Here is a 23887-nt window from a genome sequence, read left to right as displayed (position 1 = left end):
CACCCTCTGGCTAAAAGGATTTCTCCATATCTCTGTTTTGAATGAACACCACCTACCCTGAGGCTGTGTCCTCTTGTCCTAGACTCTCCCACCATGGGAAACATCTTTTCCACAGCTACTCTGTTTAGGCCTTTCAACATTTGAAAGGTTTCAGTGAGATCCCCAGTCATCCTTCTAAATTCAAGTGGGTATAGACCCAGAGTCATCAAATGTTGCTCGTATGATAACCTTCACATTTCTGGAATCGTCCTTGTGAACCTCCTCTGGAACCTCTCCAATGCCATTATATCTCTTCTAAGATGAGGAGCCTAAATTGTACACAATACTCAAGGTGAAGCCTCACCAGTGTCTTCCAAAGCCTCAGCAACACATCCCTGCTCTTGTATTCTCGACCTCTTGAAATGAATGCTAACATTGCATACTACTGACTCAACCTACAAGTTAACTATGTACTTTTAGGCCTTTCCGCTTTTTGAGTACCGTCTCCCTTGTAATAGTAACTGCACCCACTTCTCTTCCTTCACACACTACAACATCTGGCATATTGCTTGTGTCTTCAACAGTGAAGACTGATGCAAAGTACTCATTTAGTTCATCTGTCATCTCCTTGGCCCCCAATATTATTTCTCCTGCCTCATTTTCTAGCGCGCCTACATCCACTCTCATTTCTTTTATTTTTTACATACTTGAAAAAGCTTTTACTATCCACTTTGATATTTGCTTTCATATTTCATCTTTTCCCTTCTAATGATTGCTTTTGTTGCTCTCTGTAGGTTTTTAAAAACTTCCCGATCCTCTGTCTTCCTACTAATTTTTGCTTTGTTGTATGCCTTCTCTTTTGTTTTTACATTCACTTTGACTTTCCTTGTCAACCATGGTTGTACTATTTTGCCATTTGAGTATTTCATCATCTTTGGAATACACACGTCCTGCACCTTCCTTATTTTTCCTAGAAACAAACGCCATTGCTGCTTTGCTGACATCCCTGCCAACAGCTCCTTCCAATTTACTTTGGCCAGCTCCTTTCTCATACCTCTGTAATTTCTCTTACTCCACTGAAACACTGCTACATCAGACTTTTTCCCTATCAAATTTCAAGTTGAACTCAATCATATTGTGATCACCGGTTCCTAAGGGTTCTTTTACCTTAAGCTCCCTAATCACCTCTAGTTCATTACATAACTGCCAATCCAGTATAGCTGATCCCCTAGTAGGCTCAATGACAAACTGCTCTAAAAGGCCATCTCTTAGGCGTTCAACAAGCTCACTCTCTTGAGATCCATTACCAACCTAATTTTCCCAGTCGACCTACATGTTAAAATCTCTCATGACTATCATAACATTGCCCTTTTGACATGCCTTTTCTATTTCCTGCTGTAATCTGTTTCTTTCAGCCACTGTTGGGAGGCCTCTATATAACTGCCATCAGGGTACTTTTACCTTCGCAATTTCTTAACTCAACCCACAAGGATTTCAAATCTTCCAATCCTATGTCATATTGTTCTACTGATTTAACACCATTCTTTAGTAGTAGAGTCACACCACCTCCTCTGCCTATCCCTCCAATATAACGTGTAACCCTGGACATTCAGCTCCCAACTACAACCATCCTTCAGCCACGATTCAGTGATAGCAAGCTGTAATAGTGCAACAAGATCATCCACCTGATTTCTTATATTCCACACGTTGAGATCGAACACCTTGAGTACCGTATTTGCTACACTTTTTGATTTTGCACCTCTAATGTACCGATACTTACCCTGCTGGCTGCGGCTATGTCCCATCACCTGCCTGCCCTACCTTACTATCTGATTACACGCTATCTTTACTTTACCATTGGCCCTATCCTGAGTCCCATCACTCCAGTTCCCACCCCCTGCCAAATTAGTTTAAACTCTCCCCAACAGCTCTAACAAACTTGCCCTCAAGAATATTGCTCCCCCTCAGGTTCAGGTGCAACCCGAATCTGGTTGGTGCATGGAATACACTGCCTGAGTCAGTGGTGGAGGAAGATACATTAGTGAAATTTAAGAGACTACTAGACAGGTATATGGAGGAATTTAAGGTGGGGGGGGGTTATATGGGAGGCAGGGTTTAAGGGTTGGCACAACATTGTGGACCGAAGGGCCTGTACTGTATTGTTCTATGTTCTAACCTGTCATTTTTGATGAGGTCATACCTGCACCAGAAGAGAACCCAATGATCCAAGAATCTGAAGCCTTGCCCCCTGCAGCGGCTTCTCAGCCATGCATTTATCTGCCAAATCATCCTGTTTCTGCCCTCCCTGATGCATGGCACAGGCAACAATCTGCCTTTCCTACAATACTTCTGGAATTGAAATATAGGCAGCTTAGGACACTAGTTACATCATGCTCAATCTTTGGATTCCTAACATTGTCTGAGGTCTTACCAATATCTGCCCCCACAACCTCTCCGCCAATTGTTCTGGCACTCTGGTTCCTATCCTCCACAACTGTAGTTAAGACACCACTGTGCAGCATTAACAACCCTTCCCATCAGGATATTAGCCCCCCCTCCAGTTCAGATGCAAACCATCCCTTTTGTACAGGTTCCACATTCCCTGCAAGACACCAAATGATCCAAAAATCTTATGCCCTTCTTCCTACACCAACTCCTAAGCCACGTATTAAACTTTATAATCTTCCTAGTTCTAGCCTCACATGCACACCTGGAGGTTCTGCCCTTTAACTTAGGAACTGATTGAAATTCCCTCCTCACAAAACTTCCAATATCCAGATTGCCCACTGGTCAAAGCTCTTTCCCCCCATCACTACCTCTCCAGAGTCATTTTCCAGCAGTCTGATGTCTGCTCTCACCTTGCTTTTACTCTTTATATTTCTGAAAAATCTTTTGTTATTCTCTTTGCTATTAGCTAGCTTATCTTCATATTTCATCTCTTCCCCCTTATGGCTTTTTTAGTTCATTTCTGTTGGTTTTTAAAAGCTTCTCAAGCCAAAAACTTCCCAGTAATTTTGCTCTATTATATACCCTGTCTTTTGCTTTTACATGTATGTTGGTTTTTACTTCCCTTGTCAGCCACAGTTGTGTCATCCTGCCTTTACAATACTACTTTTTTGGGATTTATCTTTCCTGTGTCTTCCGAATTCCTCCCAGAATTTCTAGTCATTGCTGCTCTGCCATCATCCCTGCTAGTGTCCCTTTCCAATCAACATTGGCCAGCTACTCTCCCATGCCTCTGTAATTCCCTTCACACTACTGTAAAATGGTACATTTGACTTTAGCTGCTTCCTCTCAAACTGCACTGTGAATTTTATCATATTATGATCACTGCCTTCTTAAGGGCCCCTTTACCTTAAATTCTGTAATCTTACTTAATCAAATCCTGTGTTTGACACAACATCCAATCTAGAATATATCCCAGTGAACTAGAAATCGGAAACCTGCTCTCTGCATCAGTTTCGCTGCCATGTATTCATTTGCTGATTAAATTCTTACCCTCACTTGTGCACGGCACCAGCTGAAATGCCAAGATTGCTACCTGGAGGTCCTGCTTTTCAGCTTTCTATCTAGCTCTTTAAATTCTCTCTTCAGGACCTCCTCCTACTTATGTGATTGGTGCCAATATGTACCAAGGACTATTCACTCTCCCCTTTTGGAACGCCTACTATCACCAGGCTAACTGCTGTTGGAACCCTGCCAGACTACTCCTGTCTGGCCGACAATGTGGTATCTGCCCTTCTGCACCAACTCTCACAAGATCTCATCCCTGTTCATTGGTCCTTTTAAAATTACTCATTACATCAACCCAGTTCTTACCATCTCCAGCTGAACTGTCACTCAGGACTGTACTTAACCTTCAAGTGTCCTGCCTCCTGCACATTGTCAATTGACCACTTAGCCTCCCTGAGCCTGCACTCCTGAACTAAGGATGGTAGAAGGTGGGCCAGTGTTTATGATTCACTGGTTGATGGATTCATGTTATTATGGATGGATGTGCAGTACCTGGTTGACTGGGAAGGGCATGGTATGGAGGAGAGGTCTTTGGTGCTGCCGGTACCTTTTTTGATCCATCACTCATTGAGGAGTTCCACCGAACCAATCCTTATCACCCTGGGCCATCAGATGAGCTGAGGGTGGGTTTCTATCAGGCTTGCACAGGCAGGCACTTCCCCGTTTCTAACCAGCTAACAGGATATATCTGCTTTACAACTACTTGTCTTATCTACTTATCTTAACTACTCATCAGTGGCAGCCTATTAAAGTCGAAAATACATAAACCCAGCTCTCATCCACAGTGTTTTTCTCATCTGTCAAAACAGTCAGCCTCAACCTGCTGCTCCTAGCCTTCAGTTACTGTCACCGGCTTCAGATATGGCCCAAGTGTGGAGTGAGAGACACTGAAGCAGGTTGATAGTTCAGACTTTAGTGCGAACAGTGTTAAAGGGAAAAGAAACAATAAACACTAGGCTGAACAGGGCCATTAACTAAAACTCTCAAATGGAAAACAAAGCCTACACTGCGGCTGAAAAGAACAACTAAATAAAATGAATACCGCTGGTCTTCAGAATCAGTTGACTTGACAGTCCAGTTTCTCAGGAAAGGCAGAATGCAAGCAGGTAGTGAAGCGTTGTTGTGTCCAAATCTTGACAAATACTATGAGAGAATGAATGGAGTTAAATACTATCACAATGAAATATTCACAAGTGCAATTGGCGGATCTGCTGCACTGCCGAATCCATTGTTGTGGCAGTTACATTGTGTTTAGTTCTTGTTTTGTGATCCCTCATGGCTTGTTATTTTGTAGTTATTACTGCTTAATTATCTCCTTTGGTCCACTTTTGGGTCAAGTCTCCTCTCCCATTCCTGATAAGTATGGAAGTATAAGTGATGATGCTAGCTCATGGAAAGTTGTATCTCTCAGATATAGCATCAGATTTAATTCTGGATATGTCTTTATTTTCCCTCATAGATCCACTAGAGAATTCTGAATTATGAGGTTAATTGTAAAGTGAATATACAGCATTTACATTATCAATAAACCTATTTATTAAATAAACCAATAAAACTATTTACATTTTACTTTTTTGTTTTACAAACATGTATTATCAAATTCATTATTTAATAAAGCTGTTTATGCTCCATTATTTTACTGTGTTATGTTTGCATATCGGCTAATAAGAAAATATGAAGTATCGATCTGGGAATTAACTGTAGTGTACACATCTAACATTTCAAAAGTTTGTGAAGTAAGGTCCTTTAAATTCATAGCTATTTTTAGGTAAATAGCCTGATTGAATGAGTGGTTTCAAAAATTACATAAGGGATTAAAAAGGTTCCAAATAATTTTGCAAGAGTGGTCCGGGTATTCATTCTGTGATGAAGGAAAAGTACTTGACATTCAGTGTACTTACAGCTGCCCACTGAATCTTTCAAGGTTTTTGAGCAGTAACATTTTGCAGTTTCAGATCCTTTATCCTTTAAGATGTTTCCACAAGCAATGATCATACTTTAAGGACTCTTTTTTTTCTTATTTTATGCTCTTCTTATTTATTGATGTTTATTTATAGTTGCATTTCAACAGATTGTTGTCTTGAATGCTCTTGCTCTTTCATTGATCCTGTTTACAGTTACTATTCTATAGATTTACTGAGTGTGCCCACAGAAAATAGAATCTCAGGGTTGTATGTGGTGATATACTGTATATGTACTCTAATAATAAATTTTACTTTGAACTTTAATGTAGCATCTTCGACACAATATGTATGGTTTAGGTGAATAGGCAGTTGCTTTCTAATTTACAGTGGTTTAGAATCATTATTATTGCCACGAAATCCAGGCTTTTATTTATGCATAATAAAAGTGGCAAAGAAAAAAAGTAAGCAATTTTCTGCTAAATCACAAAGAGAAATCAATGATGAAGACATTACACAGAGCTTCCAAGACTGCTTGATTGATGTCAAAATGGGTGTATTACCCAATAAAGTAAATTCATAGAAGGTTTTGTGGAATACTGTATTACATATTGAAAATGCATCCTCTTCTCAAGAAGGTTGAAGTTGGTAGCCAAGAGCATTGGCAACAATACGTGGCAGATATGTGGAACGACACGGGGGGGGGGGGGGGAGGGTAGAAAAACATATGCCTAAAGAATATTATATAGTATTGTGCTGTGTTTGTGGTCTGATTTTCAGACACACTTCTTGAGATGCCCAAAGCAGTGCTGCCAAACTAGAGGTAATCTTTCAGGATCCTGCCATAACCATTTATTATCAGGGTGCAGTGTTGTGCAATGGACAAGTTAATAGAAGAACTTTGTTTTATAGATGTTCAGTTAAGATCCTTTCTCTCATGTTTCAAAGCATGAGTCAATAATGACATGGAGTGCTGCCTCTAAATACACACAACAAAAAATATTACATGCAACTTGGCGACAGCTACCAAGCAGCAAAGATTCCTACACTTCCCTGTATACTTCTGCAAGAACTGCTGACAGCAGGAATCTCAAAGCAATTGAGAGGTACCACAAATACTGTCTCTGCAAAACCATCCATGTCCACTGGCAAGATTAATGAAGGAATATCAATAACCTATTCCAAGCCAAAACCATAGCGCTGAGGTTCTATTCATATTTTGCATGCTCCAGGTCATGGGCTACATCAATTGCATACTTGGAACAGCCATTCTGTTATGAGCTCTGTCACAGCAAGAATTTATTAGGAGATAGGAATTGCTTCAAAGATGTTCTTGAAGCCGCCTGAAAATGATTTAAAATTTTCACTGGCTCATGGGAATCCCTGGCCTGTGACCACGCAAAATGGAGGAGGAGCATTCAGGATTACACCAAGACCCTCAATTTACTTGTTCAGGAACATATTGAAACACTGAAGGTAGTGGAAGTCACTTACCATCATTCCTACCTTCCACCAAATGTCCCATTCAGCACCTCCTATCACAATTCTGGCAAAGCATCTGCTATTTCCAATAAATCCTATATGTAAAGAGCTCTTCAGGCCTGTGCTGGGAGCTAGAGAGCATGGGGTGTCGAGCTTATTAGAGCACCTGCATTGGTTAATAGTTGTTTAATCAGAGTCATTGATTGTTTAGAGGCACTTCTGTTTTTTTTCAAGTGACTCACTCTTTGTAATGCTTTTTGTTTAAACTTGTTAAGTTTATTTTGACAGATTCGAGGATTCTGTTGCTTGTATTACTTAAGCAGATGGCCGATTAGTGCCCATCATGGGTTTCTAGTTTTGGGAATGTTACATCTTGCAGTGTTGCTTGGCTGAGTCATCAATGTTCTGTTGGAATGCTTATGAATAAACTCTAATGGTCGTCTCCACTTTGGGGGTCCGTCTTTCCTCTGCACTATGGTTCCGACATCATCAGAAAGACTCCACTAAGTAATGGACTAAGTAAGTAAGTGATGTTTTGACATCAGTCACCTTTAGCTGAGAATGTCATCTATTCTCAAGGCCACATTCTGAGTCTAGTCTATGTTCTGAGTTTCTCAAGTTCATGTACCGAGTTTACATTCCAAGTGTCCCTGGTCTATGTTCAAGGCTTTTTCTGGATCTTGAGGCTCTTTCCGCACCTAAGCATCCCTAGTTCTCAAGGTCATCAATGTTCCTAAGATTGTCAAGGTTCATCAAGGTCAAAACAGTCATCATGGTCCTCAAGGTTCATCAGGGTTCTCAAAGTCATCAAGATTCTCCAGGCCATCAAGTCCATCAAGGTTCTCCAGGTCATCCAGATCTTCCATGGTTCCAGGTCTCTGGGTTTATGTTTCCAGGGTTTATTCAGTGTTCCCTGGGTTTATTCAATTTTCCCGGGTTTATTCAATGTTTCCAGGGTTTATTCAGTGTTCCCTGGGTTTATTCAATTTTCCCGGGTTTATTCAATTATCTACCTACCTTGAGTTTCAGGTCCGTCTCGAATTCCCTAGGTCTCCTTGTGCCGTCAGGTGCCAGCCATAGGGGGATAGATACTGTAAAGAGTACTTTGGGCCTCTGCCAGGGGCCAGAGAGCACTGGGCTCCGAGGAGTTTCTAGCACCTGAATTTGTTAATTGTTGTTTAATAAGAGTTAGTAATCATTTAGAGTTTCTTGTGTTTATCTCAAGTGACACACTATTTGTAATGCACTCTCCTGATGCTTTCTGTTTAAACATTGTTTATTTTGATAGGCACAGGAATTCCATGTTATTTGTATTGTTTAAGTGGACAACCAATTAGTCCTAGTTTTGAGAATATTACGTCCCCTGTGTTACCTGGCTGAGCCACTGATGTTCTGTTGGAATAAACCCTGGTCACTGTCTCTTTTTTGGGAGTCTCTCTTGCATCTGTACTTCGGTTCTCACATTGCCAGCACACATTGTGACACCCACGAATAATTGAGAAACAGACCACAAGCAAAATGCTACAGAAAATCAAAATCACAAGTAGCAAATGTTGGAAATACTCAGTGGGTCAGATTGTATCTGTGAAGATGAACACAGAATTAATTTTTCAGAGTGATGAAAAAGGAAACACTTTTCCAGAAATGGATTATTTAACCCAAATGTTCATGCGGTTGTTTATATTCTTTGTGAACCTCTTTCATCTAGCTCTATCAGTGCATTCTCATATTTGTTACCCTTTTATATAATTATCTAGCATCTCCTTGTATATCTGAACTGTTATGAGTTTCATATTGTTAACCACTCAAAATTAACAATAACAAAGTGGATAGTGAAAGCTTTTCATAGTATGTGTAAAAAAAAGGAGAGATGAGAGTGGATACAGGACCAATAGAAAATGAGGCTGGAGAAATAATAACAGGGGCCAAAGAGATAGCAGATGAACTAACTGAGTATTTTATATTAGTCTTCACTGTGGAAGACACTAGCAGAGTGCCAGATGTTGAAGGGTGTGAGGGAAGAGAAGTGAGTGCAGTTACTATTACAAGGCAGAAGGTGTGCAAAAAGCTGAAAGACCTAAGGGTACACAAGTCACCCGGGAATGATGAAGTATACACCAGGGTTCTGAGAGAGATAGTGTTAGAGATTGTGGAGTCATTAGTAATGATTTTTCAAAAATCATTGTACTCTGGCATGGTGCTAGATGACTGGAAAATTGCAAATGTCACTCCACTCTCTGAGAAAGGAGGAAGGCAGCAGAAAGGAAATTATAGACCAGTTAGCCTGACCTCAAGTGGTTGGGAAGATGTTAGGGTCAATTGTTAAGGATGAAGTTATGGAATACTTGGTGTCATAGGATAAGATAGGACAAAGTCAGCATGGTTCCCTTAAGGGAAAATCTTGCCTGACAAACCTGTTAGAATTCTTTGACGAGATTACACGTAGAATATATAAAGGGGATTCAGTGGATGTTGTATATTTGGACTTTCAAAAGGTGTTTGACAAGGTCCAACACAAGGCTGCTTATCAAGTTAATAGCATATGGCATTACAGGAAAGTTACTGGCATGGTTAGAGTATTGGCTGATTGATAAGAGGCAGCGAATGGGAATAAAAGGATCCTTTTCTCGTTGGCTGCCAGTGACTAGTGGTGTTCCGCAGGGGTCAGTGTTGGAACCATTTCTGTATATCAATAATTTAGATGATGAAATAGATGGTTTTGTTGCCAAGTTTGCAGATTATACAAAGATTGGTGGAGGGGCAGGTGGTGTTGCGGAAACAGGTAGGCTGCAGAAGGACTTAAGCAGATTAGGAGAATGGCCAAGAAAGTGGCAAATGAAATACAATGTTGGAAAATGCTTGGTCATGCACTTTGGTAGTAGAAATCAATGTGCAGACAACTTTCTAAACAAGGAGAAATTCCAAAAATATGTTGTTAAAGGGACTTGGGAGTCCTTGTGCAGAACATCCTAAACGTTAACTTGCAGGTAGAGTCAGTGGTGAGGAAGACAAGTGCAATGTTAGCATTTATTTCAAGAGGTCCAGAATACAAGAGCAGGGATGTGATGTTGATACTTTATAAGGCACTGGTGAGGCCTCAGCTTGAGTGCTGTGAACAGTTTTGGGCTCCTCATGTAAGCTAATATGTGCTGGCATTGGAGAGGGTTCAAGGAAGTTCACAAGGATGATTCTGGGAATCAAAGGGTTATGATATGAGGAACATTTGATGGCTGTGGGTTTGTACTCACTGGAATTTAGAGGGATGTGAGGGATCTCATTGAAACCTTTTGTGTTGAAAGGCCAAGGCAGAGTAGATTTGGAAAGGATGTTTCCCATGGTGGGAGAGTCTAGGACAAGAGGGCACAGCCTCAGGATAGAGGGGAGTCCATTTAAAACAGAGGTGCAGAGAAATTTCTTTAGCCAGTGGATGGTGAGTTTGTGAAATTTGTTACCATAAGTAGCTGTGGAGGCCAGGTTGTTAGGTGTAATTAATGCAGAGCTTGATCAGTTCTTGATTAGACATGGCATCAAAGGTTAGGGGAGAAGGCTGGGAGGTAAGGCTGAGGAGGGTAAAAAGGAATCAGCATGATTCAATGCTGCAGCAGACTCGATGGGCCAGTAGCCTGATTCTGATTCTATATCTTATGGTTTTATTGTCACTCAGTTTACAAAAAAAATCCTTCTTAAGTCAAGTCAAGTCAAGTCATTTTTTATTGTCATTTCGACCATAGCTGCTGGTACAGTACACAGTAAAAATGAGACAATATTTTTCAGGACCATGGTGCTACATGAAAAAGTACAAAAACTACACTGAACTACGTGAAAACAACAGAGAAAAAAAACTACACTAGATTACAGACCTACCCAGGACTGCATAAAGTGCACAAAATAGTGCAGGCATTACAATTCATAATAAACAAGACAATAGGCACGGTAGAGGGCAGTAAGTTGGTGTCAGTCCAGGCTCTAGGTATTGAGGAGTCTGTGAGTATTCATAGGTCAGAGTGCGTATGACGTCACGACAGGGGTAAGGAAAATGGAAGTCTGTTGAATAAAAGTGGTTGTTCAATCTACAGTGGTGTCTGAGTCACATCAATACCACATGGTGTCAGAAGAAATTGTGAAAAAATAAGGAAGAGAAGACACGTAAAAGATGTCACAGTTACAGCCATCATCAAGTTTAAGTCTACAAGGTAATCTTGCTGAGAACTGGAAAATATAGATCCAGAAGTTTGAGCTGTTTTGCACTGCTAGCGGCATAGCTGAAAAATGCATGCTGTGGAACAGAGAGAGGACAACAGTGACATGTTCATTGGCACAGTTGAAGTGGAACAGGAGGTATGCATCAAGAATATTGACAATGCAGAGATGGAGGATGAAGATGATTGGACTCAAGATCTGATAATAAACAGGAGAAATGTGACTAAGCTTGACACTGGGGCAAAGTGCAATGTAATGTCAGCAGAAACATTCAACTCACTGGACATCAGAGGAAGACTGGGAAAATCCACCTGCAAGTTTGTTGCATATTTCGGCCACAAGACAGTGCCACTGGGAAAGAAAGCACTCACCTGTGTGTACAAAGGACAAAAACACAAAAATAGAGTTTGAGATAGCAACATGTTCCAGCAATACTGGGCAAAGCAACATGCACAAAGCTAGGCCTGGTGACACAAATCTATGGTGTTGAGAAAGAAAATGACATCCTCAAAGACTTTGCTGACTTGTTTTCTGGATTAGGATGTTTACCAAGGAAACACCATATCCAGATTGATCCAACTATTGCACCAGTCATGCATGCCCCGAGAAAGATTTCAGTAGCTCTCAGGGTTCAAGTAGTGGAGGAGCTACACAGAATGGAACAGATGGGAGTCATAACAAGATAAATAGAACAACCGACTAGGTGAATAGTATGGTGACAGTGGTCACAGAAAAAAAGATGAGGATTTGCATGGATCCACAAGATCTCAACCAAGCCATCAAAATAGAGCACTATCTGCTGCTCACGGTTGAAGAAGTTGTCTCCCGCATGCCTAATGCGAAACACTTTTCAGTATTAGACACAAATCAAGGTTTCTGGCAGATCAAGCTGGATGAGGAAAGTTCCAAGTTATGTACTTTCAACACGCCCATAGGGAGATATGGTTTTGTGTGTCTACCCTTTGGGATTTCTTCTGGAATTTCAGAGGTATTCCAGAGGTCTGTGGCACAAATGATTGAAGGCGTGGACAGGGTGGTCAACATCATTGATGATTTACTGATATAGGGTGACACAATCAGTGTTCCTCAATCACAATTGAGGAACACGATCAGAGACTGAGGAAGCTCCTGGAGATAGCACGTGAATACAAACTAAAACTGAACAAAAGTAAATGTAAGATCAGAACTACAGAGATCAAATACATAGGTCATGTACTCAGCACTGATGGACTAAAACCAGATAATGAAAAAGGTCAGGGCTGTGGTACAGCTACCACCACCTGAAGGCAAGCAAGAGCTATTGAGGTTCATGGGCATGGTACAGTATCTTGCCAAATTCATTCCCATCTTATTAAGGTCAGCGCTCCAATTCAAAAGCTACTAAAGAGCAACACTGAATGGCATTGGGAAGACAAACAAAAGAAAAGTTTTGACACATTGAAGCAGTTGGTTACCAATGCACCAGCACTCAAGATCTATGATGTCAATAAACTGGTGACAATGTCTGTGGATCCCAGTTCAGAAGGAATAGGAGCTGTTATACTGCAATATGGGAGGCCTGTGGTGTATGGATCACAAGCACTTACATACTGTCAATGCTGATATGCTCAAATTGAGAAGGAATTACTCGCCATAGTTTACGGGTGTGAGAAATTCCACCATTATGTATATGGCAAAGAAATCCAGGTTGAGAGTGATCACAAACTACTTGAGAGCATTTTCAAAAAGCCACTCCACCAAGCTCCTATGAGGCTGCAAAGGATGCTTCTCAGGCTACAGTGGTACACCTATAAGCCAGGAAAAGAACTGTACATCGCTGATGCTTTGAGCCGTGCTTACCTCAAAGAACAAAAGGAAGAGTTGCTAGGAGGAGAGTTGGAGGTCAACTGGGTTACACCTCAGCTACCCATCTCTGAGGAGAAGTTGAACATGTTCAGGAACGCAACTGCAGATGATCCTGAAATGCAAATGCTAAGAGACATTACAATGAATGGATGGCCAACAGAAAGAAAAGATGTTCCAAAGGAAATGCAGAAATACTGGACATTTAAAGAGGAAATCAGCTATGCATCAGGACTAATGTTCAAAATGGCAAAACTCATCGTACCAAACCAAATGAGACAAGAAATGCTCAACAGAATTCATGAGTCACACCCGGGGATAGTGAAATGTAAAGAAGGAGCAAGGGACATTCTCTATTGGCCAGGCATGTCAATTCAGATAGAGGATATTGTGTCTCAGTGTGCTGTTTGTAATGAAAACAAAAACAGCAATCCAAGAGAGCCTCTGCTTCCCCACCCACTACCAGGAAGACCATGGGAGAAGATTGGCACAGATCTCTTTCACTACAATAGTGCAGAATATCTGCTTTATGTGGACTACTATTCAAAATATCCGGAGATCACCAAGTTAATTGACACGTCCAGTCAAGGTGTCATTACCGTAATGAAGTCGACATTTGCAAGACATGGTATTCCAGATATTGTCGTTAGTCACAATGGTCCACAATAGGCCAGTGGTGAGTTTAGAGGGTTCTCAGAAAGCTGGGAATTTCAACATGTTACTTCCAGTCTAGGGCATGCTCAGTCTAATGGACAAGCAGAGAGAACTGTACAAACTGTCAAGAACATGCTCAAGAAGGCACGAAGCAGCAATGGTGACCCTTCCATTGCTCTGCTGAAATACCGCAACACACCAATTGAGGGTGTAGGGTTCTCTCCTGCGCAGCTGTTGATGGGATGTCATCTGAAGTCCAAACTACCAACATCCACAACTCTACTGACTCCTGAAGGTAATGCTCAAGTATATGACAAGCAAAAGTACAAGCAAATAAAGCAAAAGAGCTACTATGACAGACATACAAAACAGTTGCCAGATCTGCATACAGGTGAAAATGTCAGAATACAGAGAGGAGACACTTGGCAACCTGCTGTGGTTGCGACCAAGCAACCAAGATCCTTCATAGTTCACATGCCGGATGGAAGAGTCTACAGGAGGAACAGGAAGCATCTATTGAAGACAGGCAAGAGGGAGTTTCCACATACAAATGCACAGGACATTTCCACGTATACAGACATGGAAACAAACGACACCAAGAGTGATGCAGACTGCAAAGACACAGAGGTCACTTGAGAGACTGACACCAATGAAGGACAAGCACAGCCACAGCTGTGTTACACACAGTCTGGGAGACAAGTCAAACTTCCAGCTAGATACAGAGACTAGATCTACCTACAGTCTCACACAGTTTGAGGCAAAGTCACATCAATACTACGGGGGAAGAAACTGTTACATAGTCTGGTCGTGAGAGACCGAATGCTTTGGTGCCTTTTCCCAGATGGCAGGAGGGAGAAGAGTTTGTACGAGGGTTGTGTGGGGTCCTTCATAATGCTGTTTGCCTTGCGGATGCAGCGTGTAGTGTAAATGCCCGTAATGGCGGGAAGAAAGACCCTGATGATCTTCTCAGCTGACCTCACTATCCGCTGCAGTGTCTTGCGATCCGAGATGGTGCAATTTCCGAACCAGGCTGTGATGCAGCTGCTCAGGATACTCTCAATACAACCCCCATAGAATGTGATGAGCGTGGGGGGTGGGAGAGGGACTTTCCTCAGCCTTCGCAGAAAGTAGAGACACTGCTGGGCTTTCTTTGCTGTGGAGCTGGTGTTGAGGAACCAGATGAGATTCTCTGCCAGGAGAACACCGAGAAATTTGGTGCTCTCAACGATCTCTACCAAGGAGCCTGTGATGTTGCTCTGTGCCCTCCTGATGTCAAAAACCATCCCTTTTGTTCACATTCAGAGAAAGGTTGTTGGCTTTGCACCAGTCCGTTAGCCGCTGCACCTCCATTGTTCTTGCTGATGAGTCCCACCACAGTCGTGTCATTGGCAAACTTGATGATGTTACAGCACAGTCATGGGTCAGCAGAGTGAACAGTAGTGGACTGAGCACACAGCCCTGTGGGGGCCCACATGCTCAGTGTGATGGTGTTGGAGATGCTGCCTCCAATCCAGACTGACTGAGGTCTCCCAGTCATGAAGTCTAGGATCCAGTTACAGGGGGAGGTGTTCAGGCCCAGTAGGCTCAGCTTTCCAGTCAGTTTCTGAGGGATGATTGTGTTAAATGCTGAACTGAAATCTATGAACTGCATTCGAATGTACGTGTCTTTTTTTGTCCAGGTGGGTTAGGGCCAGGTGGAAGGTCATGGCAATGGTGTCGTCTGTCGAGCAGTTGGGACAGTACGCAAACTGCTGGGGGTCCAGTAGGGTCTTGATGTGCCTCATGACGAGCCTCTCGAAGTACTTCATGATGATGGATGTGAGTGCAATGGGATGATAGTCATTTAGGCAGGACACTCAAGGCTTCTTCGGCACAGGGACGATGGTGGCAGCCTTGAAGCACATTGAAGCGGTGGCGCTGCTCAGGGGGATGTTAAAGATGTCAGTGAGAACATCTGCTAGCTGGTCTGCACATCCTCTAAGCACTGTACCAGGAATATTGTCTGGTCCAGCAGCCTTCCATGGGTTGACCCTGCACAGAGTTCTTCTCACATCAGCCATGGTGAGACACAGCACCTGGTCATTTGGAGGACGGATGGATTTCCTCGCCGCCATGTCATTTTCCGCATCAAAACAAGCGTAGAAGTTAATTCTGCTTTGAATTTATGATGCCTAAATTTGACCTCCCTGAATGAAGTTTGTTTTCTACATCTTTGTTATAATTTGTTGCAACCACATAGACCTTGATCAGGTTACCACTTAGCCTTTCCCTTTCCAGAGTAAAGAGTATGACTTGAACATAAGATAGTACAGCTCTATCTCAGTCACACGATTTTATTAAATATATTTATAGCCAGATCAGGATTTTATTGGCACATCATCAGCAAGGAACAAGTAGAAATATCAGCTAAACGTTTTACCATATTCCAAAATTCAGCTGGCTAAGACTACAATTTATCTAAAAATAGATGCTGGATAAGTGGTATGGTGATATGGCAGCATAGAGGTAAAAGAGGAGCATTTGGGAAACTGAGCAGATGGTTCATGTAATTGTGATTTTATGTGTGAAGCTGAGCCATGTCTTCAGAAAATATCGCAGTGAAATAGCATAGAGGTAAGGATGAGGAAAGGAGCCAAGTAAGGAACCTAGAAGCAGTAATGTGAAAAGTAAGCATCATTACCAATGTTGAAGAGCTCTGTGTACAAATTTCACTGTAATATTTTTTGAAGGTATGTACTCAGCTTCACACATAAAATGACAATCACATGAACAATATGCTCAGTCTCCCAAATGCACCTCTTTTACCTCTTAATTTTGGAATATGGAAAAAAGTTTAGCTGACATATCTATCTATTCCTTGCTAACGATGTGCCAATATAATCCTGATCTGGCTATAAATATATTTAATAAAGTCATATTAGTGAAATAGAACTATACTATTCTATATTCTCTTTAATGAGGCATAGTAAACATAATTTGGTGTTTGCATCAAGTCTGTTTGTAGTATTCAGGTAGAAGCCTTACCCAAAGGTATTTATGCCTCTAAAAACAGATGGGAAAGACAAACAGCTTAAAGCTATCATTTAAAGAGATAGAGCAAATCATATATTTGTGGAATTATAATTGTTTTGATCCATTTTGTTATGTGTATAAGGTTAAGTGGTGCAGCTAATTTAATAATCATTTTTAATTGAACAGGAATTGGAAAGAGCAATTACTTATTGTATGTTGTGTGTATTATGTGTTTTCTAACATTCATTGAGTTAGTTAATGGTAAGAGTATTTATGAGAGGACAAAAGTAACAACATTAAGGTTATCATTATCAGAAAAAACAGACTGGAGAAATTATTTCCAAGAATTGTACTAAACATCACGATCCATGAGTCAAATGGAATCTGTAGAGAATATTTCCGGGTTTTTTTAACTTCATTGTTTCACTGCTAAACCTAACTGGAAATCACACCAAATGCTATTATGTTTCACAAATCACTTTTTTTTTTACTTTGAAAGCACCCAAAACAATGAATTGAAAACAGTACAGGGTTCTTGAGATATGAAGTGGATAACAAGATTATTAAATTTTGCAGCATTTACACATATCATTGTAAAAAGAAACAGTGAGACCTTACATTCATAGGAGAGAGACCAAAAGCAGTACTGTTGAAATTGTACAGAATCTTAATTAAGCTGCCATCAGTTATTATTATTTACATGTTCTGGCAGAAGTAGGGTAAGGGTGTAAAGGTAATGGAAAGTTCTCTTCCTGACATTATTTCACTTTAATTTAACTATAATCATTTAAAAGTTAAGATATGCATTTATCTGACATATTTCATAATCTGTACCATTTTTACAACTAATAAGGTATTTTTATATGTAGTCATTGTTGTAAGGTAGGAAATGTAACAAATTTGCATGTAGCAAGATCTCATAAATAATAACATAATAATAAACAATATATATGCATGAATAGACACAGAGTAGAGGGATATGGACCTAGAGCAGGCGGATGGGTTTAGTTTAGAATTGGCATCATGGTCAGCACAGACATCATCGGTCAAAGGATTTGTTTCTGTGCTGTACTGTTCTATGTTCCATGATAATCCTCAACTAATCTGCTAGTTAAGAGTTAAATATGGACCTTAACGTAATATTTGGGGGAACTTCAGAGACAAGGCAGTACCTTACCATTTTATTTGAAAGATGACTTCTCAAATAATACACCACTTCCTTAGTATTTTGGTAAATCAACAACCTAGACAGTTTTCATCAAGTCTCTGGAGTGGGACTTAACCTACAACTGAGTTACACTTGACATGTTTTCACTTTGTTGAGATCCACCAGCAACATGACAGGCTTGGAATACAGCTATGAATTTCTTTGAAGCTCTCATTCTTCGATTGCCACCAACTGCTACTCCATTACATTATAGCTCATATCTTTTCTTGGATGTGCTATGCATTAGTACATGAAGTACATAAGTCCAGAAGCAAGTATGCCAGTATATGTTGCACATTATTTCAGTTTCATCTGTTAAATCCTATTTCTTCCAATTAATATAATTATTACAAACTGATCTATATGAGAAATACAAATATGGAGTTCAAATTTAGATAGTGACTTAAACTTCAAAAAAATATTGTTTGAAATAAATCACAGTAAAGTGAAATTCATTTTGTCAAGATCAGTGATCAGTGCAAAAATGACACCAGCAATGTTTTCTTGAAACTGATTAATTATTCATAGAAAAACGCTGTAACCATTTTGTGATGGCAAATAAGTTGAATTTCTTTTTGAAGTGTACAGACATACAACATGCGTACATTTGAGATATGCCAGGAGGTGTATTTTACGAGATTGAAAAAGTGAAGTTTCAACTTTGCAAGTCTGGAGTTTTATGCAAAATGTTGCAAATATGGGTCAACAACCTGATCTATAAGTTAGCAAATATTTGTAGTACCAATAAATGATTGAATTTTATGACACGATGCTTGTTTCCACAGGGGTAAAATTTACATTCTGGATAACATACCTTATTAACAAACCCTCCTTGAGAGACCAAGCTCATTCCCCAACCTCTAAACTGCTTCCATGAAAACTGGAAGTTTTTAATCATCAGGATTGTTTTCCCTTGTGAAGAAAGACTTTAGAGGGTAGATTCCATTAAGGTTTTATCACAAAAGTGTAAATTTTAATAATATAAATTAAACAGAATCCATGATTAAGTAGTGACTATAGAAATTTTAATCAGATCCCGACAGACTGCAGAAAATTCCAGGTCTGAATAGGTGTATTTTGGAGATGGCTAGTGTTGTACATTTATTTTAGAAAGTAAGCAGGGAAAAGTTAGAAACTACAGACCAGTTGGGCTTACATGTGTAGTGAGAAAATTATTAGAAGGGATTCTGGGATCCAGGATTTACTTGCATTTGGAAAGGCAGGGACTGATTAGGGATAGTCATCGTAGCTTTGTATGTGGGAAATCATGCCTTTCAAATTTGGTTTAGTTTTTTTTGAAAGGGTAACCAAGAGGGCAATGTGGTGTTACGCCTGTGCCCAACTCTGAGGGGCCAAAGGGTCCCAAAGTAGCCCCCCTCCTTTTTGAGAATCGCAAGATCGCTATTAATTCAGGTCAGGAGACCCAAGAACTGAGAGAGAGATGTTTGGAATGTCCTGGCCCCTCAGCGATACAAAGCCACGGGAAACGGCCATTGTCTCTTGGAGACGGAATTGCGTATTGGGTACTGTGCTATTTATTTGAAGCCCTCAAGGAATGACCAAAAGTGGGCTGGTTGAGGGGAGGCACCCCTCCACCCTGATTGACATCTGAGACCCTGTGAGTCAGGATAAAAGAGGGTCTGGGGAACAGCCCCTTCAGACTCACCAGAAGAAACGCTAGAAATCTCGGAATAGCGTAATAGCGACAGCCGGTGGAAAGCCCACGTGCGTCCTTTTCCATTTGCCTTGGAATTGGTGGGCCTTACCACGGAAGAACGGCTTTAGCTAAAAACAAAGGAGAAATCAGCCCCAACAGCTCTCGAAGGATTGACATCATAAAAGGAATGGGCAAGTTTTAAACTCTCTCTCTTGACTCCAACCAAAGGCTGCAGCCTGAATGAACCTGAGTGACTTTTATATTTCCATCGGACAATACATTATCCCCTAGACAATGACAGAGCTATTTCTCAGTGATTATTATTATACCCGCGCTTTTAGATTTAGTACTGACGACGTATATTATCTGTATGTTTGCATTGACATTATTTTTGTGTATTTTTATCAATAAATACTGTTAAAAATAGTACCATCAGACTTCAATGGACCTCTCTATCTTTGCTGGTAAGTGACCCAGTTACGGGGTACGTAACAATTGGGGTTCTCGTCCCGGCATTTGACACCAAATTGGGGAGCCAGTGAATCGGGCTTGTAAGTCCAAACTTGGATCTGATTACGCAGGTAGCCAGACGGGAAACCAGCAAAGATGGACATTGATGAATTTATCGAAAACCAGACTCTGGAAGTGCTAGAGGCAGCCACCAAATCGGACGATAAATATGGCAAAAGGGCTAAACCTTGCAGAGGTGAGGTTGTCAATGAAAAAGTGGGAGGTGCGAAGGGCCATAACTCAGTATTATATTGAGAAGAATGTGTTCGCAGCTGAGGTATTGGAAAATATCCTTGAAAAGGCACCAGTCAGTGGGATGGCTCAGTTAGAGTTGGAGAAATTAAGGTTGGAACATGCAATCAAGTTAAAGCAGCTGAGAAGGAAAAAGAAAGGGCCAACAAACAAAGGGAGCATGCGCTCCAGCTAAAGGAGTTAGAGGTGAAACGGGAGCATAAAATTCAGTTAAAACAGCTGGAAGCAGCTGAAAAGGAGAGAGAGAGGGCCGAGAAAGAAAAGGAAAGAGCCGAGAAGGAGAGGAAAGCAGAGAAACAGAGGCAACATGACTTGGAGATGGAGAAGTTAAGACAAGAGCGAAGAGCTCAGGGGTCAGACCGAGAGGAGTGGTTTAATGTTAGTCGGGAGTTGAGGTTAGTACCTCCGTTCGAGGAGACGGATGTTGATAGTTATTTCTTGCTTTTTGAAAAGGTGGCAGTGAATCAGAAGTGGCCCAAAGAGCAGTGGGTGGCGTTGTTACAAAGTGTGTTAAAAGGGAAGGCACAACGAGCATATACGGTGTTGTACATGGAGGAGGAAGAGGCAGAGAGTTATGACAAAGTGAAAGCGGCCATTCTCCGGACTTACGAATTGGTACCTGAAGCGTATAGACAAAAGTTCAGAAATTTAAAGAAAGGGTGGAATCAGACATATACCGAGTTTGCCTATGAGAAGGGTGTGCTCTTGGATCGTTGGTGTACAGCAGAAATAGTGGAAGAGTATTTTTGGCGTCTCAGGGTGTTAATTCTGACTGAGGAATTTAAAGGTTGTGTTTCGGAGGATATCCGGATGTATTTGAATGAAAAGCTGAATAAGTCCAACTCCGAATTTGCTAGGTTCGCAGATGAATATGCCCTAACCCACAAGACAAAGTTTTCCTCGAATAAAGGTTCCCAGAGAGACCGTGGGAATGATAGAGAAAGCCTGCCAGCTGAGGCAGAGGTCCCGCCGGGAGCTAGTGGTAAGATTGAGAGGGAGAGGCAAGACGGCCAGAGATTTTCGGGCTTGACCTGTTTTAATTGTGGAAAGGGGGGACATATTGCATCTAGGATATTGCATATTGCATTGAGGAAGGAGACAGGAAAAGGGAAAGCAGCAATCCCTATCGGATGTGCTGTGGTAATCAGTAAATCGACAAGAGATCCCTGGGTAGACAGAGTACGAGAAAGGTCTGAGACTTGTATGTCAAACAGAACCGTGTCTGTGGGGGAGGGAGACCCACCAGTTCCCGTGCGGATCTGGAGAGACGCGTGTGCTGAACTGTCATTGATTAGCAGTAAGGTACTGGATTTTGGTTGCAAGACGGGAATGGTAGCTGTGAAAGGAATAGGAAAAGGGATGGAAATGGTGCCCTTGCATAGGATCATTATGAATTGTGAGGTGGTATCTGGACCAGTTGAAATGGGGGTGCGATCAGAATTCCCGAGAACTGACGCGGACGTCCTTCTGGGTAATGATTTAGCCGGTGGTAAGGTTTGGTCAGCAATGACGCCGACAAGACAGCCAGTGAAGGTCCCGCCCCTAGATTCCAAGATCTATCCCGCATACGCAATCACTCGCAGCATGTCGAGAAAGGCAGCTGAGAATGAGAGCAGTTTAAATCCGGCCAGTATCGATTTGGCCGAGACGTTTTTACTGACCCTGTACCACGAGGGTTTAGAGGGGGGTAAAACAAAGAGTAGTAAAGTGAAAGAGAGTAAGGGAGAGGAGGTAGACCTGCCCTTAGCGAGGAGAAAAGTTCTAGAGGCATGAAATAAAGATGAGAAACAGATAGAGCTGTTAAAAGGTCCAGAGTTGGACATGGATGATCTGTCGGGTTTGGCAGAACTGTTTGAAGAAGTTGAAAATTCTAAAGGTGTTCCCGATAATGAAATGAGGGCAGTCCTAGATGAAAAGGGTGCCCTTACATTGAAGAAGTCTGCTGGGTTGGCAGATGCGGTTGTTTCAGCCCACAGGGTTGAGTTTACTCCGGAAGGGAGTTGCCCAGAGAGTAGTTGGGAGGATCAGGGGAATTTAGAATTTGAACAGGATACAGGTATTGAAAGCCTGGAAGAGGCAAATGTCCCGTTTGAGTGTGTCCAAGATGTGGATGCACGTGGTACTGAACCTAGTAATGGAGCTCAGAAAAAGTCTGAGGTATTTGATTCAGTTGAAAAGGAATGCAGTCCTTGTGGGTCAGATGGACTTGGTTCAGTGAAGAAAGGGTTAACCTTGATTATAGTGGGAAGTGAGAGTTCCCAGGTGTTTGTGCTCGAAGGTGTGTTAAAAGTTAGTGAGGAGATAACAGGTGGGGCGGTGAATGTTATTATTGAAGGAAAAGGGAAATGTGTAGTTCCCAAATTGAATGAAAAAAATTTAAAGGCTGGACTGATGTCCGAAGCAGCAACCAGACTACAGAGACAATGGCTTGGTACCCCAAAGCCTGTGAATCAATTACAGGTTGAGTTGGAAGGTAAAGGGGCCCCACACACTATTGTTATTCCAGAGTGTGGTGTGAAACTGCAGAATTCGAAATGCTGTTTGAACAAAGAGGGATCGCTGGCATTGAGACCTAATAGCCTGAAGGGTCCTGAAGAGAAAACTAGCACCTTGAATAAAATTAAAGAATTGTGTGGAAATTCAGAAGATGGTCTAAGTTTGGAACACATTGTTGATAAAATAACTCCTATGAAAGGAGCGGGCGAAAGCCTATTTCGCCAGGGTGCAGAAGCTCTCCACGTGGAAATTAACTGGAAAAGAGGCGAGGGTTAATGGGTCGCCATTTTTAAATAGCAGAAGTCGGTTTTACGGGATTTCGACAAAGCATGTGAATAATAAAGACAACCCCATGGAAGCTTGACGGTTAAGTTTGAAAGTAACATAAAGATTAGTATTTTGCATGAACTTTTGTAGTATACACGTAAGCTAAGATTTAGTTTTTGTTGGCTGAAGGGAAAAAAAATAGGTGGTTATTAAATTGGAGTCTGATGCTACAAGACTTTAGTAAGGTACAAGATGTTAAGATATTAAAGGAAGTGACAATGTAATCGTTAACTGTTTAGATGCTGAATTGAATGTATAACTGTGATACTTCGTTTTTACCGATGGTAAAAACGCATTGAAGAAAGGAGGTGTTACGCCTGTGCCCAACTCTGAGGGACCAAAGGGTCCCAAAGTAGCCCCCTCCTTTTTGAGAATCGCAAGATCACTGTTAATTCAGGTCAGGAGACCCAGGAAATGAGAGAGACACGTTTGGAATGTCCTGGCCCCTCAGCGATACAAAGCCACGGGAAACGGCCATTGTCTCATGGAGACGGAATTGTGTATTGAGTACTGTGCTATTTATTTGAAGCCCTCAGGGAATAACCAAAAGTGGGCTGGTTGAGGGGAGGCATCCCTCCACCCTGATTGACATCTGAGACCCTGTGAGTCAGGATAAAAGAGGGTCTGGGGAACAGCCCCTTCAGACGCACCAGAAGAAACGCTAGAAATCTCAGAATAGCGTAATAGCGACAGCCAGTGGAAAGCCCACGTGCGTCCTTTTCCATTTGCCTTGGAATTGGTGGGCCTTACCACGGAAGAACGGCTTTAGCTAAAAACAAATGAGAAATCAGCCCCAACGTCTCTCGAAGGATTGACATCATAAAAGGAATGGGCAAGTTTTAAACTCTCTCTCTT

Source organism: Hypanus sabinus, chromosome 6, assembly GCF_030144855.1.
Source record: "Hypanus sabinus isolate sHypSab1 chromosome 6, sHypSab1.hap1, whole genome shotgun sequence".
Classification (NCBI taxonomy): Eukaryota; Metazoa; Chordata; class Chondrichthyes; order Myliobatiformes; family Dasyatidae; genus Hypanus; species Hypanus sabinus.
The sequence above is the reverse complement of the archived record's forward strand: the minus strand, read 5'-3'. Positions refer to the sequence as shown.